This window comes from Manis pentadactyla, chromosome 2 (assembly GCF_030020395.1).
Source record: "Manis pentadactyla isolate mManPen7 chromosome 2, mManPen7.hap1, whole genome shotgun sequence".
NCBI classification, from domain to species: Eukaryota; Metazoa; Chordata; class Mammalia; order Pholidota; family Manidae; genus Manis; species Manis pentadactyla.
Window position 1 is genome coordinate 124,611,700 of NC_080020.1, and position 13,133 is coordinate 124,624,832.

Genomic DNA, 13,133 nt, shown 5'->3' on the forward strand with positions numbered 1-13,133 from the left:
AGACTCCAGTATTAGTGTATATGCTTGCCTAGAAGGCCTCACTGTGGGCCCTGGAAACTAAGTTTAGCTAAGAGAGGTTATTGAGATGAAAAAAATATATATTACTATACATAAGAAACTGTATAAATGAAATCCCAAATTACAGAAATTTTATGCAGGTATGTTATTTTCTAGCTTACATAATCTTTTCATGCAGCTAATCTTGGCTATTGAGTCTTTCCTTCACATGGTGATTCAGGCATCCAGGCTCCTTCTGTGTTATTGCTCTGCCTTTCAGTGGGGCATCCGGCCAGTGGTAAGTGAAAGTAATGGTGCAGACACCCAGCTTCAACAAACTCTGGTCTGAAAGTGACATATATCCTTTCTTTCCAATCTAAAATGGAGATATGAGTCATATGACTCTACTTGGATTCACTGAGGTCTAAGAAATGTAGGCCCTGGTGGTCAACTGATTCCCATCAACAACTACACACTATGGAGGGGAAATAACAAATTTTTGTTGGATAGCCAGCTATCTCTGCAACATTTAGATCATCAATTCCATTTAATGGAGCTGAGAACTATAACTCAGAAGGCTAATTTTCCAATATTCCACTGCTAGTATATGGTTGAGGTGTGAATGAAATTTAATCTCTCTCTTCACTCTGTGCCACCAAATGCGTGTATTTCACTTCCTTTGTCCTTTATTAGTAGGTCACATAATTATTAATATGCACAAAGGAAAATATTGGCAGTACTTTAATCTATTGATCATGAAGTTTTAATGCTCCCTCTTTTTCATAGACCAAATTTTCCCATTAGTAGAATCTAAAGCAGAGAACTTTTGTACTTTTACTTCACTTAAGATTGTGGAGAGAAAGGGAATATATCACCTCACCTAAGGATGGGTCCTGGTTGCTATGAGAACTCACAATGTCATTAGAGGGTTGGAAATTTCAGTTCCACCCCCCTGACTTCTTGGGAGGGGAAAAAGGGTGTAGGTTGAATCCATTACCCATGGTCAATGGTTTAATCAATGATGCCTATGTAAGGAAGCCCCCATAAATCTCAAAGGACAGAGTTTGGAGAATTCCAGGTTGTTGAACATGTGTGGATGGGCAGAAGCTTGGTGCCCATTCTCCATACCCTGCCCCAAGCATCTTTTCCATCTGGCTCTTTCTGTGTTACATATTTTCATAACAAACTGGTGATCTAGTACAAAAAATATTTCTATGAATTCTGTTAGCCACGCTAGCAAATTAATTGAACTAAGGAGGTGTTGTTGGAACTTCTGTGACCAGTTGGTCAGAAAGTGCAGGTTCTGGAATTGCGATTGGTGTCTGAACTGTGTTGGTATGTGTGTGTCTGGGTGGGCAGTCTTGTAGGACTGTCAGTGGAATCTGACACTCTCTCCAACTCTACAGGGTCAAAATTTATAATTGAATTGTAGGAAACTCAGCTGGTGTCAGAGAACTATTTGGTATTGTTGGGGGAAACCACCCCCCTACCCATGTCCACACACATCAGAATTGGAGTTGTGAATAGAATATTACACTAAAAGATATATGTTATGTTTCAATCTAGTACTTATATAATCAGTTCCTTTTATTTTTAAGCTAGTGAACTAAACTCACCCCAGGCTCATTAAAGCTCAAACTATAGAAATAATTTTAAAATAGTGTTATAAAAACACATATTCAAAGAATATTAAAATCAAACATTAGTTGCAGCAATCACTTTTATTTAGAAGAAATATTTACTGTATATATACATATATATATATATATATACACTTAATATTTTATAGATTCCTTCCCATCTATAACTCATATTTTCCTCAAAAAAGAAGCATAATTTTCACTGAAGTTTGAAATTATAATATCTGAATAAAGTACCTAACTAAAAAATGCTTCTTGTTTTACATTTTTGAGTCAACCTATTCATCTGAGTTTTATGTCTAATTAGGCTATTTTATTCAAATAGCCATAAAAATATTTGAAGTTCCAATATATTGTCAAATATATATAACGTATATAATTACATCTAATTTTTAAGTTCTAGACAAAATTGTACTGTTTGCCTATTTAAAATAATCTGTTATAGTATAAGATGCAGAGTTTAAAATAACTTGCAGTCACCACTTTGACTGAGCTATTCATTTCTTAGCAGACACTGATAACAGAAAGCTTCCCAATACATGTAAAATAAAGCCTTAGTGAAGATTTAATTTAGGATAAAGGAGAGATGACCTGATTAAAATTCATAATGGACAAGTCAGTAACCCTTCCTACATTCAATGCCAATCTCTCTCTGAAGGATAAATTCGACGTCATTGAGAAGCAGATATGCCTCGTTTACGGGGGCTATTTTCTTCTCTTTCATATCAGTGAGTGAAAAACATTGTTAGAATCTACAGAGGAGTTCAAGTGGGAATTTTACCTTTGTTGGAGTTGTTTGTGTAGCTAAAATGTCCCCAGGCTCAATCTGTTAAATTTAGCAGTGGCCAGAAATATATAAACAACTACCTCCCAGATGCCAAAGACCAAGACAATAACAGCATAAAAACAATGGAAGAACTGTCTGGTTGGTCACTTTATGTAACATTCGTGATGCCCTTCTCTGCTTTGCTGAGCCTCCACGTGTCCCAGTACACAGCCCCGCAAAGCTTGCAGAGAAGCCTCACTGCCCACATGAGAGACAGAACCTCTGAGTTCAGGCGAACATATTGTTAAAAGCTCAAAAAAGAATAAATTCTTAAGTTGCCTTGATAATTATGACTTTTTGTGGAAGGACTAACAGGGTCTTTCAATAGTCTGCTGTATCCTTCCCACTAGGAGTAGCTCACACTGTCGATGCTGCCTTGCCATCCAAGTCAAACCCGTGCTCCGCAAAGCTGCTGGCTGCAGACACTGGCTTTATTTCTGCGCATGTGCCTGTGCATCACCTTCTTCAGGCAAGCTTGGAGTGTCAGTGTCGTAGAATTAATGTCCTGAGTCATGTAGGAGCCATCAGCCAATGGCAGAGAGAGGGAGTTGGCTCCCTTGCCTTCAAGAGGTAGCTCTTAGGTGTGTGCTAACTCACTCGCTGAGCTTTCTAACACGACCAGGCCTCCTTCCCCAATAGCAATAACCTGTTTTATAAGAAACACTTCTTTGGCTTTCCTCCTATCTTAGCTCATTTTCCAGTCTTCTATTGCTTCCTGGATTCATCCCAAATAAATGGCATTCAAATGATTGTCTAAGTGTCTACATCTGGAGGAACCAGGCCTAAGAAACACATAAATCCTTCTTGAATGGTTCAGCTCTTTTCTGCTAAAATTGTTTTTTCCTCAGGTACTTAAAATCTGACTTGTAAGTTATGTATATACCAAATGTAATATATAAATGTGATTTTTCTCATAAAGTGCAAAATATGCTTTTTTGCTGCATTTAGAACAAATAATTTAATTCTTGTTTTGAACATCAGAGGAGCTAATTGACTTTTATTCTTATGATATATTGTAAAAGTGAGGTGTATTTAAAACCTGAGATTTATTTAACATGGTGAAATATTCACTCTATTCAAAATATATATGAAATGAGGCAGACTGAGGAAACAAAATATTAGAACGTCCTTCATATATCCATTCCACGTGGTCCTTATGTGACATGGCAGGCTGAACCCCCAGCTTTACTTTCCCCTCTGTTTTAGTTCTACCAGAACAAAGCATTGTTTATTCAATTGGATCAAGAAGCTAAAATTGAAGGAATTTTTAAAATAGTCTCTTCAACAGTAGAGGGAGCTTTTAGCATGTATGAAAGAGAACAGTACTTCTAATTTATATTTTTTTATAGAGAAAATCAGAGAAATGAAACATATGGTTTTCCAAAATATGTTTTAGAAGAATAAAGATGTCTCTGATTCTTATTTTCATGGATGATATGATATTTTTTAACTTGTTACACACTTAAAGAACACAAAGGCAAAAAAACCCCAAAAAACCCACTGATTTTACTGAACTGATTTGGTCTCTTTATTGGATTGTTAAATGTGGTTTATATCCTGGAACAGTCTGAGAATATTGTAGAGCTCCTGGAATTATGTTACAACTGTCAGCTTCTCATTGCCTAAGGAAATAGAACTCTGGCAAACAGTAGTGAAGGAAGTATGCAATAATCAAATATATTATTCAATCAGTCAATCAATAAGGTAGGAATTACCCTGATCTTTAAAGAATGAAGACTATAATAATATGCATACATATTTTTATGTACATTCTGAATTCAAAACATTCTGAATAAATGGTCAATTAAACCACTTACCTTCTTATTATCAAGTTTTTCTCAGTTCTAAGATGCTTCACTGTAGAATGGGAATAAATATTTCTTTCTCTTTTCAGCTAAATAATTTATTATTTTGTTAACTATATAGATTTAAAATTGTGTATGGACACAAGTCACTGAAATTATATTCAATTCCTTGATATCAAAATGCAGGTTGGAGAGGAAAGTAAGGCTATATGAGAATCATTTTCTTACAAGAAGCCACATTCTCTTTTTGACTATTTTTTTGTGATATAAATTACAGGATTCTTTCTTTAGAATCTCTCTGACACAGAATTCCTTTCTGTCACTAGTTATAGAAACAGGACGGCATAGTGAAATCACAGATTTACAGTCATAAAACCTAGGATCACAAGGAAAGGATAGTAATTATTGAAAATATAGTATGCCTCATATCCTTTGTTAGATGAGTTGCATTTATTGTCCAGTTCATTTTGACCCTCAGAACAATATTATAATACATCATAAAACATGGTTATAAGCATTCTTTGGAAAGTCTGTAGTTAGAATCCAAATTCTGCCTCTTCTAGGGTATGTAATCTTGAGGAAGTTATTTAACTTCTTTGTGCCTCAGTTGTAAAACTGTAAAAAGAAAAAAAAATGGATATGGTAATGATAGTAACTATTTTATAGAATTATGGGATTAATCTGTTCTTATTTCTGAAGTGCTTCGCTTACTATCTGAAAAGTAATGATGATTAAATAGTGTGGGGATTTTTAGTCCACAATTGTATTTATTTGCATTAATTATTGTATAGAGGTATGTATAATAAAATATACAAATCTTAGTGTACAGCTTGATGAATTTGAACATGTGTATACTCATATAACCATCACCCAGATCAAAATATCAAACATTCTCACTAAATCTTTCCCCTTAACCCATTTAGTCCACAATTTTTTAATTAAAAGAATATTAGAAGAATAATGCCAATTGGGAAATGGGATATTGTTCTAATGTGAAAATCATGCATTAGTTAGGATTTGCATCTGGATCTATTTGGATAGGTATCTCTTGCTCTTCTATCATAAAATTATGAGGCAGTAAACTATCCAACATCCTAAAGATAATGAGAGTCAGAAGGAGAATTAAAGCTCAGTGCCTGTGACACAGAAGATATCAGTGCATACTTGCATGGAAGATGAATGAATGAGCAAGTTAATAACATGTCTGAGTTCTGACTCTCTCCATTATGTAAGGTTGCTTCTAGCTGAGGCAGTATGTATATCAATTGAAGGAAAGCTTTTGATCTCCTTTGACAAGTCCTATGAGTGGTATCATCTATCCTGTCAACTACAACCCTATTATGGGTTTCTCACATGACAAATGAGGTGGGTTATGGGAAAGTACTTTAAAAACTATAAAACACCATTTAAATGTATGCTGTTATTTGGCAGGTGATATGGTGCGTGCTAAAAAACAAACCTGTATTTGAAACTTGTTATGTTTGTGCCTTTGATAATTACCCAACCTCCTTAAGCTTCCAATATCTCAAGGGCAATGACTGTAATATTCCCCAACTTATAGAGAGAAGGATATATAGTAAATGTACCAGACAGTACATCTAAGGTACTTAGCTTAATCCTTATTATAGTGCCTATCAACACATAAACTATTCAGTATCAGCTAGACATTATTATAACAATATTGTTTTTAGCAATATTTCTTCAGAGAAATAGCAAATACCAGACATCTGCATTACTATGTTCCCATTTTGTGATGTGGAAGATGTGGCTAATTCACTAGGATCTTTACCTTTCTGCTCCACTAGGCAAACACTACTTACTGGAATGATAAATGGGGAATTGGTTATTTGCCATACTTCCCTCTTATGATTATTTTTATAGACTCTACTAAATATGAAAAATGAAGATAATGAATGACTCAAATGCAATTTTTAGGCAAAGAATGATGGCAACAAATGATAGAATAGGAATTCTTAAACCTCTTTTCCCCCACAGAAGCACTAATTTAGCAATAGTATACAAAGCAAAACAGCTTTAGGAAAAATCCATACTCCATTTAACAGGTAAGGGTATCCTAGAGAAGCACAAAACATAGTACACTGAAAGAGCTAAGAAGAACGATTTCGCTTTACCTAAATCAATTCCTACCCTATCCTAAGCTGGCAAAATTCAATGCCAAGAGAAATCACCTCTGACTGTGACTTTTCCCTTGAGGGGAATGAGAGAGTGGAGCATGAATTCAGTTTCCCAGGGCTTTTAGTACACCATCGGAAAGACCAGTTTCTTCTTTGCCTCACTCAGAGAGCTGGACAGAGCCAGCATAGTTTGGGTACCTAGGGAGAGCTAAGAACCAAAGAAAGCAGAGGGCAGCTTGTTCAGTTGGCATAGCTCTGTGAGATCAGGAGAAAGTGTAGAACTTGAGGCTGCTCTCCCAAGAGAGAGGGAAAGAAATGGAGCATTCTGCAACACCCAAGCCTATAGTAAACAGCCAGAAATCCCAGAAATCAGAGGGTGCAAGTGATAATAGGCTTTTGAAACAAAAATATTATTTTTGTCTAATTTGTAGTATACATGCACAAGTCCAGAGACAACAAATGCATAGAGCAGGTTTGAGAGGTTCCCAGACCTCTAGATGGGCACGTTAGTGGTCATTTCCTGTCAAAGAAAGTCTATAAGGATTGGGAGAAGTGCATCTTCAAATGCACATGTGTACCAGTGTAAATTCAAAGGTACAAAAAATCAGGGCCATATGACCCAATAAAAGAATCCAAATAATTCTCCAGTAACCAACCTTAAAGCAATGGACATCTAAGAATTAAATGAAATAATTTAATATAACCACCTTGCAGAAGCTCAGTAAATGACAAAGGAATGCAGATATTTAACTAAAAAATAAAAAAAGAAAGAAAACAATCAAAGAACAGAATGAGAAAATAAAAAAATAAATAGAAACAACAAAAAAAGAAAGAACTAAATGGAAATTCTAAATATGAAGAACCCAATAAAGTGAACTGAAAAATTCACTGAAGGAGTTCAAAATCAGATGTACTCAAGCAGAAGAATGAATCAGTAAACACAAAGACAGGTCATTTGTTATCCTATCAGAGGAGAGAAAAAAAAAGAAAAATGAAAACAAATGAAGAAGGCCTAAGGGATTCATGGAACTAACAGCAATTAAACTAAACAACAACAAAAAAGTATACAATTCTCTGGTAAAAATAAATATACAGACACGTACTAAATACTGAAATGATGTAATAGTGGTTTTCCTTATAATATAAAAGTTAAAACATAGAAGCATTACAAATAGCTATAACTTTAAAATGTTAATGTATATACAATATAAAAAGACATAAATTTTGACATGAATAATATAAAATATGTGCAAGGAGAGAAATAAAAATGTACAGTTTCTTGTGTGATTGAAGCTAAGTTGTAGTCAGCTTAAAACAGACTTAATAGACACCTAAACATTATGTCAGTATCATGGTAACCACAAAAAAAAATACTTACAGAAGATACAAAAAATCAAAGAGAAAGGGATCAAAGCATAATGGAATAAAATAAATAAATAAATGAGTTAATCACAAAATAAGTCAGTAAGAGACTAAAAGAAGGACAAAAGAGCTATTAGACAAAATAATTAACACAAATAATTATTAATTTATATAGTTCTTATGTATTAATAGTAACTCTAAATGTAAATGAATAACATTTCCCAATCAAAGAACACAGACTGGTTGAATGGTTGAATGGCTGAAAAAACAAGATCTAAGTATCTGATGTCTAATCACCTTAAATTTAAGGATACATAGGCTGAAAGTAAAGGGATGGAAAAAATAATTCAATGCAAATGGTAACAATAATAACAAAAAAGAGTAGTGATGGCTACACCTAGACAAAACAGATATTAAGTCAAAAACTTTAATAAGACACAGTGAAGATAATTACATAATGATAAAGGGCCATTTCATTAAGAAAATACAATTATAAATATACATGAATCCAACATCAGAGCACCTAAATATATAAAGCAAAAGTTGACAGAATTGAAGGGAAGAATTGATAGCAATATATAATAGAAAATTTCAATACTCCACATACAATAATGGAGAGAACATCCAGGCAGAAAATTAGCCATTAATAAGGAAACATTATAGACCAAATGGACCTAACAGATATATGCAGAACATTCTACCCAGTAGCAGGAGAGACGTTCTTCTAAACAGACACATGGAACATTACCCAGAATAGAGTAGCTGTAAGTTATGAAATGAGTCCTGGCAAAATGAAGAAGATTGAAATTATACCAAGTATCTTCTCAGACCACAATAGAATGAACTAGAAATCGACAGCAGTAGAAAAACTGGAAAAATTTACAAATACGTGGGAATTAAACAGGACATTCTTGAACAACCACTGGGTAAAAGTAGAAATTCAAAGAGAAATTATAAAATATATTGTAGCAAATGAAAATCGAAACATGACATATCAAAGCTTACAATATGCAGCAAAAGTAGTTCTGAGAGAAATAGTAATTATAGTAATAAATTCCTACTTTTAAATGAAGAAAATGTCAAATAAACAACCTAATTTTATACCACAAAGGACTAATAAAAGGAGAAACTGAATAAAATGTTAGCAGATAGAAGGAAATGAAGATTAGAGGAGAAATAAAGCAGAAAATAGAAAGAAAATCAATGAAATGAAGAGTTGGATAGTTGAAAAGATGAAGAAAATTGGCAAACTTTTAGTTCGACCAAAAGTAAAAAAAAGAGAGGACAAGATAAATAAAATTGGAAATGAAAGAAGAGATATTACAGTTGATATGACAGAAATAAAGGGACAAATTTCCAGAAACAATTTAGCAAGACTAAATCATGAAATAAACCTGAACAGAGCTATATCTGATAATGCGATTGAATCCATAATCAGAAAACTCCTAACAAAAAACACTCAAAACTAGAGGATTTCACTGGACACGTCTATGAAATACTTAAGGAAAAATGGACACCAATTCTCCTTCTCAAAGTTTTGAACAAAAAATTTTAAAGAGAGACTACTTCCAAGTGAATTTTATGAAAACAGTATTACTCTAATACCAAAGCTAGAAAAAGACATTACAATAAAAGAAAATGACAGACCATCCCAAAACAAATATGCAAAACTTCTTAACAAAATACCAGCAAACCAAAACCAAAAACCAACAATATTTAAAAGATCAAATGTTGTAACCAAGTGGGAACTATCCCTGAGGCACAAGGATATTGCAACATGGAAAATCAATTAATCTGACTCAACACACTAAAAGAAGGATTAAAATCTCATGATAATCTCAAGATGTGGAAGAAGCTTTGACAAAATTGAACATCCTGTCATGAGAAAACTGCAAAATAAACAAAAAGATTAAAAAAAAATGACCTCAAGGTAATTAAGGCCATATATGAGAAGTCCACAGCTAAAATCATACTCAAAAAGAACTGAAATCTTTTCCTCTAACATTAGGAACAGTACAAGGATGCCCATTCTCACTACTTATCTTCAATGTAATTCTGGAAGCACTAAATAAAATAGGTAAGAAAAAGAAATAAAAGGCATCCAAATCAGAAGAGAATTAAAGTGATCTCTGTACAGATGACATGATCTTATATGTAGGAAACTGTAATATTACATATGCGTGCGTGCGTGCACACACACACACACACACACACACACACAGAGTCACAACTTATAAATGAATTCAGCAAATTTGCAGGGTACTTCAATCAACATACAAAAGCAGTTATGTTTACACTAACAATAAACTATCCAGAAAGGAAATTAAGAAAATTCCATTTACAATAGCATAAAAGAATAAAATAGGAATAAACTTAACAGAGGAAGTGAGAGACTTGTACACTGAAAACTACAAAACATTTATAAAGGAAATTAAAGGAGACATGAATAAATGGCAAGGCAAGCTGTATTTTTGGAGAAGACACAATGCAATTAAAATATCCATACAACCCAAAGCTATCTATAGATTCAATGCAATCCCTATGAAAATCCCATTGGCATTTTTTTTTGCAGAAATAGGAAAATAAATCCTAAAATTCATGTAGAATAACAAAGTAACCTGAATAACAATAACAAACATTTTGAGAATAGCAAAGATGGAGTCTCCCATATTTCCTGATTTCCAAACATTACAAAGCTACAGCAATCAAAACAGTATAGCATTGTCATAAAGACAGACATAGGTCATTGAAGCAGAATAGAAAGCCAAAAACACTCATACATAAAAATTCAACAATTGTGTCAAGACTAGACAATGAGGAAAGGATAGCCTCTTCAGCAAATGTTGATGGGAAAATCAGATAGCCACATGCTGAATAATGAAATTGTTCTCTTTTATTATATCATACACAAAAATAAAATTAAAAAAAGATTACATTTTTAAATGTAAGATGTAAAACTCTAACACCCTAGGAGAAAACACGGATGAAAATCTTCATAAATTGGTCTTGGCAATAATTTCTTGGATATGACACCATAAGCTCGGGCAACAAAAGCAAAAATAGACAAATGTGATTATATAAAACTGAAAACTTCTGCACAACAGTGGACACAATCAACAAAATAAGAAGACAAGTTATAATATGGAAAAATAATATTTTTAAACTATATATCTAATAAGGAGTTAATATCTGAAATATATAAGGAACTATAACTCAATTGGAACAAAAACACCAAATAACTCACAAAGTGGGTAAAAGACTTGAATAGACCTTTTCTCCAAAAAGCATACAAAAGACCAAGAAGTATGTGAAAACATTCCAACATCATAAATCATCAGGAAAATTAAATAAAAACCACTGTGAGGTATTACCTCATACCTGTTAGTAGCTATTATCAAAAAAAAAGAAAAAATTTAAATGTTGGTGAGGATGTAGAGAAATTGGAACCTTTGTGTACTGTTGTTGGGAATATAAACTGGGTATAGCCACTGTGGAGATCAGTATATAGGTTCCTCAAAAAATTAAAAATATTTTTATTCAAGATCAAGCATTTAAGCATTTTGATTTAAGATTCAGCTTTCTTACTTCTTGGTATACATTCAAAAGAACTGATAGTAGAATCTCAAAGAGATGTCCATACCCCCATGTTTATTGCAAGGTGAGTCATAATAGCCACAACATGGAAACAACCAAAATGTCCATAACCAATGAATGGATTTAAAGAATGTGCTGTATACATATGGAATGGCATATATAATGGAATATTACTCAGCCCTAAAGAAGAAAATACCACTGTATGCAAAACTTAGATGATCTTGGTGATACTAAATGAAGTGTTAGTGAACAGAAGGACAAATACATTATTTTATTCCACTTACATGAGGTATCTAAATAGTCAAACTCATAGAAAGTTGAATCATGGTTACCAGGGACTTGGGGAGGGGAATCAGGGAGTTATTATTCAATTGGCATAAAATTTTCACTTATGCTAGATGACTAAGCTCTAGAGAGTTGCTTTACAGCATTGGGTCTATAATTAACACCACCATGGATTGCAGTTAAAATTTTGTTAAGAAGGTAAGATTCAGGTGTTTTACTACAAAAAAAAAAGAAAGAAAGAAAATAGCATGTATTAATTTGACCTGAATAGTTCATTAACAGGCCAATTACCAAATCTGAAAAAAAAAAATCACTTTTTAAAAAATTCAACATTTCTCCAATAATTCTAAAGATTCATTTTTGATCTAAAAGTGAAGATTCTAGCAGTCATTATAAGAAAGTGATGACTTTCAGAAGTTATCTTATTTAATCCTCTTATGTACCTACAAATATAATCTTTTTGACACAGGAAACTGATGTTCAGAAAGGCAAACAGCACATCCAAGGTTAACATAGCAATTAAGTATTGGAACAAGTGACCTGAGAACCTTACAGCTGGTAAAGCACAAACCAGCAAGTCTTCATCTAAGGATCTTCCTGAGGATCCCCAGGAAATGGACACTATGCTTACTCACTAAGACTTGAAAACGCAGCTCAGATCTGAGCTCCTTGTTTGTAGTTTTGTCTGTGTAGTTCAATTTTTTTTTACTCTCCTTTCAACATTTTCTCATTTAAATAGTCACTTAATAACTATTTTAATAACCATTATGGAGCACCTTACGTCACAGTCTAATTAGAAGATTTACATTCTAATGATTATAACACAGGGGGGTGCCATAAATACAGTTGGCTATTTTTAAATATTCTAAAAGAATTCAGAAGCAGGAAAGGTCATTTCAACCTGTTTGATTAGAAATAGTTTCATATGCAAAGTGGAATCCGAGCTGAGCTTTGATGTCAAAGGCAGGAAAAGAATGATTATGAAACAACAGGGTGTACTTACTAGAATACTTGAATTCACACTAGAGAGCTGTGGGAAATAAAACTATATAAACATATTCAGAGTAGACAGGACACAGTTTTGAATTTCATGTCTAAATTTTGGATTTTGTGATTGTAGTTGACATTGTGCTGAGAAGCTCTGACTCAGTGAGGAATGAGAATTAAGTTTCCCTCTGCTGGGGGGCTTTGGGGCAGACAGGACTCACCCATGAAGCTCATTCCCAGGAGCAGCGCTCATCCAATGACTAGTCGATTTGGCTGTAAAGGTTTGACTCTCCCCTTCACCAAGTCCCCCCCACATACCCCTTCACAGTCACTGACAAAAAGTATAGTAGAAAGTTTAGTACCATTGATTAGCTTTTAAGATGGCTGAGTTCAAGCTTTTTCTCTACTCTTTTCCAAAGCACCATTAAATACAGGAAAATGCTGATGAGTTAATTCCACCATTAAATACAGGAAAATGCTGATGAGTTAATTCCACTGTTAA